Source organism: Montipora foliosa, chromosome 13 (genome assembly GCF_036669935.1).
Source record: "Montipora foliosa isolate CH-2021 chromosome 13, ASM3666993v2, whole genome shotgun sequence".
Taxonomy (NCBI): domain Eukaryota; kingdom Metazoa; phylum Cnidaria; class Anthozoa; order Scleractinia; family Acroporidae; genus Montipora; species Montipora foliosa.
In genome coordinates this window covers 2,706,918-2,714,417 of record NC_090881.1, presented here as the reverse complement: position 1 = coordinate 2,714,417, position 7,500 = coordinate 2,706,918, and the positions used below count along the sequence as shown (strand labels likewise).

Genomic DNA, 7,500 nt, shown 5'->3' with positions numbered 1-7,500 from the left:
CAATGTGCCTGTAAGAGATTTAATTTATTTTTAAGATAAAATTTCGAGAAGGGATTTTCACACTGCAATCACGCAAAGATTGCTCCCTCAGGGGCTGACAATTCATTGGCCAACTGAGAATTTACTTGATAACTGACCAATCACAATACTGGTTTGTACCTCTCTTTGCACTGTATTACCTCTTTTCTGCACAGTATTGCTGTTGGGACCTTTAAAATTACACTCTCAGCGCATTGTTGTAAACCGTTCAGTGACGATATTATTATTTTCTGGCGGGGAAAGCGAACCTTTCATTTTTAGAAAAGATCGTGCTATCTTAAGAAACATGATGTAATGTTAAACATTTCTAGAACATTCTGAGATCGAGTAGCCTGCGAACGCAGACGTATTTCCGGCGGTCGAGAGAAACGACCGCCGGAAATACGTCTGCGTTCGCAGGCTAGAGATCGAGTTGATACGTGGCAGTTGCACGAAAATATTAATACTACATGTATTAAGTCTTTCCGTTTTTACTGTCTCAATGTTTTGAGTATAAATTAAACTGTTAAAATTGCCAGCTGTGTTTTGCGGAGTCTCTCAAGATTTTTAACAATTAGCTAGAACTGCATTTCAATTGCCAATCAGAATGGAGAAATGTTTCTAATAGTTAAGAGTCTGATATGTAACTATATTATTTTTAAAGGTACACTGTACACTGTATTATACATGTAAAAATTGCCCCAGACAATAGCTTTGAGATGTGTGTATCTGCATCTAAGTAAAAGCATACCCCTGGTTTTGCTGGTGTTTATCTTGTACATGTAGTACTATAAATAAGAATATGAGAAGCAGTATAAGACCTGTGAATACAATGATAATGGGCCTTTTGCAGCTTGTGATCACATGGTACAAAAATCGCCACTGGGACATCTAAAACAAAGCAACTTAATCGTTCGATGCTGATCAAGAGTTTGGTCAAACTGATCCGTTTATAAATTTTCCTAAACTATTTGAATGGTACATGTGTGTAGGCAGTTCGTTTGGAAATAGTGATGATCCATTCGTGCGAACCATTCACACAATTTCAAAACAATTTGTTACCCATTCAGTGTCCGTGCGTTTTCAGCTGTTAAAGTATCCATTTTGCCTTTCACAGTCACATTCCTCTAGGTCCAAACTGTTGTCACTAGCTTGCTTGTTGGTTTTTTAACAGGACCTTTCCATAGGACCCATTCCTCAATGCAAAATTAAAAAATAAAAAATGAAACATTCCAACATTAAAATTTGTCAGAGGTCTATATCCCGCCTCCCCCCCCCCCCCCCCCTTTACACCACACAACTCACAAAGGAGGCGCACTGCACAGAAAGGCTGTTGCAAGTTTACTCAGCCTGTAATTTGCTCATCAAAAAACAGCATGTACAACTGTAATTATTGAATAAGAATTGAATGGAGCTCAATGTCCTTTCAATGAAATTGCATACTGCAATACAATAAAAATTATATTAACTAATAAAGTTATGTACAAACATTACTTTATATGGCCCTCAAGTTCATAAGCAATCTCTCATCTAGTCCTTAAAAACAAGAGCCTGCTTTTTCTTTGGTCAGCAACAAGAACAAGAACCAAAGCCGGAAGTCTGGTAATCACACATTTTCATCTCCTCTTTAGAAATTAATTTTAAAAAAAAAGATGTTGGTGCGGTTTACTTTTAAAATCCATTAATGGGCTACACACATTTTGGCTTTAGCCATGCAGACACTGTTCTAAAGGAGAACATTTTTCCCATTTAGAAAAGTTTTGATGTAAATTAGACTTATCAACTTGAAGGGTGCCTTAATAAGGTGATAAGGGTGATAAGTTGATAAGGGTGACTTATCAACTTGAAGAATTAGCATTACCTACCTGTTGAAGTCGTTACTGATTCTGACAGCTCCCCATCTTCGTCACTGTCATCACCATCCTCATTCTCCTCCTCCTCCTCCTCCTCCTCATCATCATCAATACCAGAGTCAACTGCAAGAAGATATCAGGTGTATCATTAAAAAACCAAGGCCACCAATTTAACAAAAAATAAAAGCAGGCAACATTGTCAATAATTTGAATCTCATCTCCTTGCCCTTGCAGAAATTATGGGAAGCAAAAAACTAAAGAAAATTGTCTCTTTGAAGTTGTTTTACTAATATCTTGCAGCAGCAATGACAAGATTTATTGAGAAAGATAGTGAACCCATGTTTAGTATCTAGAGTTGAGTTTGAACCCCCCATGTGGTGAGGATCACGGTTGTATTGGGTTGAGGAGTTCTGTGTGATGAGCATAATTATAGTTTGCCATCCTTATCCTTGTCCAGTTCTACTAGAGAGCATTTGCAGATATCATCACAAGAGCAGCATAACAGCTGTCTTATATGTACATGTTCCAGCAACAGTGGCCGCCTTGCATTGGCAGGGATGTCTCTAAAAGGGCTTATGGTGTACATGTACATGTATAAGGCCACCTAAGCAGAAACAGCGGCGCCACAAGTCAAAAATGGACCTTGCAGAGTGCGCGAACATGTAGATGTAGATGAAGATACATGTCATTAATGATTTAGGGATCCTAAGTATTTTAATGAGCTTAAATGCAGTTTAACTGAGTTGACAACAAAGAGCGACTGCAGTCAATTGCTGTCAGTGGTTTGGTTATATTTGTGCATGCATTGCATTCCTTGTGCTTTGCATGGTACAGTTTATTCATTGGTGTGGTGGGAAGAAGGAGCAGTTTGTGTGGAGCCTTTAGAAAGTTCAATATTGTTGACTCGAGAAGACGGTAATATTTACCCTGGATTTTTATGTCGTGACCCATGTGCCGAGCCAAGCAGTCTAATTCTTCAAGGTCAGACAATTGAGAAACAGTTACTGTAGCAATATATTTTCTTCAAGCAAGTGCTTGTGATGGCCTCAGGATTTTTTAAATTTAAAGGCCTTGTTCATGGGTCACTCTATTCAGGAAGTCCCAAGGACGCAGGTGACTATAACTGAGCTTCGACTTGGCCTTGCAAAAAGGTAGGGATTTCTTGGGTTAATTCCTACTGCTTCCCTCTTCTCCACTAGTAAAAGCATTGCTGTCTTAACTTCTTTTGTCAAAAGAACTGGCACCTTGTGCCCCCTCTTTCTCCTTATCTCCACCATATCTAACCTGAAGGAAATGCAGAGTTATGGCTCGAGTTAGCTGCACTGTTATTACAACATGTATGTCACATTCATGAAATTGCTTCATATACACTGTGGATGTCCTTATAGCACTAAGCAACCTCATGTCTGTCTGTTAATACTAGTATAATTATTATCAGCTTGAATGCAAGAAAATTCTTAATAATTATGTTTCAGTTTTCAAATAATTGCTGAGAGTACTGACTGCCTTTAGCACAACTCTCAATAGGCTGTAAAGTGTTGTACTTGATTACCTCTACTGATGTTGTATTCTAGTCTGGTCTGTTCTCAAATGATGAAACTTGGAGCTTTGCTGCCTCTCCTCCACGTCTCTTGTTAAAAATAATGAGGAGGTTAAGGGTCGCCACTGCTAACTCCTTCCATACGTGTAAGTTAGAAGCCTCTTCTAAAGACCTTGTTAATACTGACAGTTGGTCCAATAGGTACTTTCTCAAAATTTCCAAATCATTGGTGACAGGGAGTAGCTCAATCTTGTTAAACTTTCTTCTTTGAAGTGCTGACAAGGAGTGGTGGCTGATGTGCTCATTCCATTCAGAAGACATGAGCTTCTCCAGATTTTGTTGATCGGGCAGAAGGTCATTGTCCTTTTGTCTGAGAGCCTTTACAGTCAATACGGCAGCACATTTTCTTATGGAATGGCCCAGCTTCAATGCCAAAGAAGGAATACCCATTGCACTTGTTTTTCCAGATTCAGATCAAAACCGCATACTGATTTTACTGATGTTCCAGACCAGAACTTTCAGTACTTGACGTCTCTCTGAGGTCTAGATCTGAAGTACATGTAGTCTCGCTAACTGCCTCATCCCTTAAGACACCTCATGGAGTCGCTCACTACCAACTTTTTCAGCCAAATGAGTTCCACACTTCAGAATCAAAATTAATCATCATGTCTGGCAGCAATTGTAATCTCATCAGATTCCTGGTAGACGCAATGGTCTCATTAAAGAAGACTGCATGCACTGCCTTGGCTTCTGAGATAGCAAGAGTAATCTGCTTTGTTGTTGTCAATTTTTTTTGACCTGTGTTCTTCACCTTCATCTTCCCCACCTTCTTTGATCTTTTTAAAAGAGCACTGTCTTGTTGTGCCACCAAAGCTCGTTGTGCCGCACAAAAACGTAGCAGTGGGTGCAAGGCTAGAACTCGTCTGGGGATATGGCCTCTGATTCAATCTGGCATCTCATTTCTATCAGCTACAGTCTAACAACATTTGTTCGAAGGACTTCAGTGTTATGATAAAAATTCCCCAGCACCCTCAGTCTTTTTAGTTCCCTTAAATTCCTTTCAGTTGACTTTACTGGAAAAGCCAATGCCTTTACCATTTCACTCTCCTTTGCATGAACTGCCTGGTAGTGTGGAGCTACATGTATCTTGGGGAACAGCTTCTTACGGGAATACCATGCCTGTCTTTTGTCGTATATTCTGGTATTGTGCTCTGTCTTTCTAGCTGTTGACATTATCACTGTAATAAAACAAGTATAGGGTTTTGATCAGGTTTTTACTCTTTTATTCCCAATGAGTGTCGAGCCTGAACCCCCAAAAATTTAAGCACACCTTCATGAAGCACCCACAATTAATCGGGGGAGTAAGAATCTGCAAGTCTCACTCTCAGCTTGGGAATGGTTACTGTATACTGTATTTTTTTTTTTAGAAGCAATAGAGGACGTTTTCAGTGTTTCCATAGCCTCATCTAAACATTGGGGGAATTGGGAGAATTCTAGACAGTTATGCAAACCCTTGACTGTGTCTTAATTGGGTTTGCATAACCGTCCAGAATTCTCCCAACTCGCCCGAGTGTTTAGGTGAGGCTATGGAAACACGGAAAAAAGTCCTCTATTGCTTTTATAAAATATTTCTCAAAGATAATTCGACAAATGAAGGAAAATGCTGTTTTTTTTAAATTCTAAATTGAAACCAATTTTCTTAGTACACACTCATACATGTATTTCCTACCAGCCAATCAAAACGCACGTCTGACTATACATAACCAACCAAAATTTGTGTGATGTCACAGCCGTGTTTCCATACTCTCATCTAAACACAGCTATTGACAAATGAGATTGCGCGTACTATCCTGGCTAATTATTTTATAAAAATACATTAATTTTGGCTTGATATCACAAAATCCTTGTTACATGTAGTTTTGTTTAAGCGCTACACTCTACATCATTACCAGTCAAACAGCAGATACAGACAGAAGTGTACAATTTACATTAAACAGGCCTTCTGATAGGGTGCGATTAAAAATTGCAAATTATGCGATTTTTTCAGGGTAGATTGTGCGATTAGAAAGGCCAATTATGCGATAAATAATGTAAATTATGCGATTTTTTTCTCAGCAACTTTACGCTTGTTTTATAAGGTTTCAGGTTAAGAAAAACACTTTTTTGCTGCCCTAAAGACATTTTGAACACAAAGGAACAGTAATTATGTATCTCGATCGACATTAGTTGCGATAAATAAAAAAAGAGGTCTTCTGCACTACCGGTGCACCACGTTAAAAGTTGAGAGGACACAGCTAACATGCCAAATGAATGATCAAGGTGCTTGTCAACCACGAACTTACGAAGATGGTCAATCACAATAAGGCCATACCCCCATTTATACGAGAGAAAATAAGCCGCGGCTTTCTCTGGCCGCGGCTTACAGAAGACTCGAATGTTCACCCCGTATAAATGGTACAAAATCTACGTTCACGTCTTTTTCAAGCCGCGGCTTATATTGACCTGGGAATATATATTCGTATAAATAGTTCCTTTTGCGTATTTTGTACACCGCGGCCAGAGTAAGCCGCGGCTTATTTTCTCTCGTATAAAAGGCCCTAATATTGCACGACGAGAAAAACATCAGTCCATCGTCCACGTGGAGCGTACCTGTAAGGTACTTTCTTGCTCGAGCGTATTAAAGCTGTCAGATTGGGCGGAAGATGGGAACTTCCTTCTTCGTCGAAGAAAAAGCGAACGTTTTCACAACAAAGTTATCCATGAGTAAGTTTTTATCAGTTTTTAACGAAAGAAACTACATTTTGCCGAAAAACTTACAACTTCGCTTATTTTTCACAAATCTCTTTTCTACGAGAAGGCAACTGTGTCATTTCAGTGGTGTGTATATGAGGGCGTGTTTGTGTTGCACCAATAGAAGGAGACTCGTACCAGGTCCCCGACATGAAAAATAGAGCCTTCAACTTCGAATGTTTACGAAATCGAAGGTTTCAACGGCTTTTTAGCCTTTTTCCAAGATAAAGCATCTTAAAAATGGTGTATTTATGCAGGAATTTCTAAGAAATGTGTTGATTTATGTTTCATTTTATGAATTTTGTGCGTCCTTTTGTGAATTATGCGATTTTTCGTGAATTGTGCGATCGGATGCGATTTGAGGTCGATTGTGCGAAATCGCACCATCGCGTAATATCAGAAGGCCTGATTAAAGTGGACTAAAAGAACCTGTATTATCTATTTGTTGTCAGGAATTTGTGTTTTTGTGAAAAATCTGCACTAACCTCTTGATGTTGACTGTGCTATTGCTTTCTCAGAATTTGCTCTGTTGTACTAGTCATCCCAGCTACCGGTATATATAATTCAGAAAAAAGAGTAAATTATACAACCTTGTCGCATATTAAAAAAAAAAAGCGCAAGTTTACTAAACTGTTAGTTCTTTGTCATTGTTTTATATAGAGGTTATAAATCATAGTGAAAAAGTGTTTGGCATGTCCAACCTGAGGAAGTTTGATAGTAATGCTACATGTACATGTATACGTCCGAAATAATACTTGTCTTGAGATTATAGAGACAGCCCTTACAAAAGAAAATTGGCTGTTGGCAAGAGTGCAGGCAGTGTTTTTAATACACCGTTTTGGAGGTGCATGATAGTATTACGCCCTGGTAAAGGAAGCCTTTTTTACAATTATATTACAGCTGTATGTCGAACTGAAATGGAGCAGATCTGCTCATTTACATGCAGTCTTCAGTGTGTTTTTCATGGCGGTTTCTTAATTCTTGTTTCTTGTCAAATATATAAATGTACATTGTATTTCATTACTTTACGACTTTGGTGCACAATGAGCAAACCCCTTCAAAAAAGTACACAATACCAGGCTGTGTACTATAAGCCTGCTTTTGTCTAAAATAAAAATCCGTGATGAGAACCTGATCAGTCATTTAAATATGACTCTCACCTGCAGATGGAGATTCTTTTGATTTTTTCTGTGATGTTAACTTGATTCATCATCCTGTTGATCAGAATTAGTGATCAGTGCTGGATGGATTGAGGAAAAATGTTAGCTCAGGAAAATATTGCATCGGGGCTGCTACACT

At 38.7% G+C, this 7,500-nt stretch overlaps 1 long non-coding RNA gene across 3 annotated transcripts in view; it reads right to left on the bottom strand.

Annotated features, from left to right (window-relative positions):
• The window catches only part of LOC137983865 (uncharacterized), a 10,059-nt gene that overhangs the window by 753 nt on the left and 1,806 nt on the right, over positions 1-7,500 (bottom strand). Inside the window, exons 2-7 of one of the 3 annotated variants that reach the window (XR_011119028.1) lie at positions 7,362-7,415; positions 6,687-6,748; positions 3,424-4,649; positions 2,798-3,155; positions 1,884-1,994; positions 1,081-1,214 (exon numbers count right to left, since the gene is read on the bottom strand). This is a non-coding gene — a long non-coding RNA (uncharacterized lncRNA). The remainder of the gene's footprint in view (positions 1-1,080; positions 1,215-1,883; positions 1,995-2,797; positions 3,156-3,423; positions 4,650-6,686; positions 6,749-7,361; positions 7,416-7,500) is intronic. The other 2 variants (XR_011119030.1, XR_011119029.1) reach the window with 2 other exon arrangements.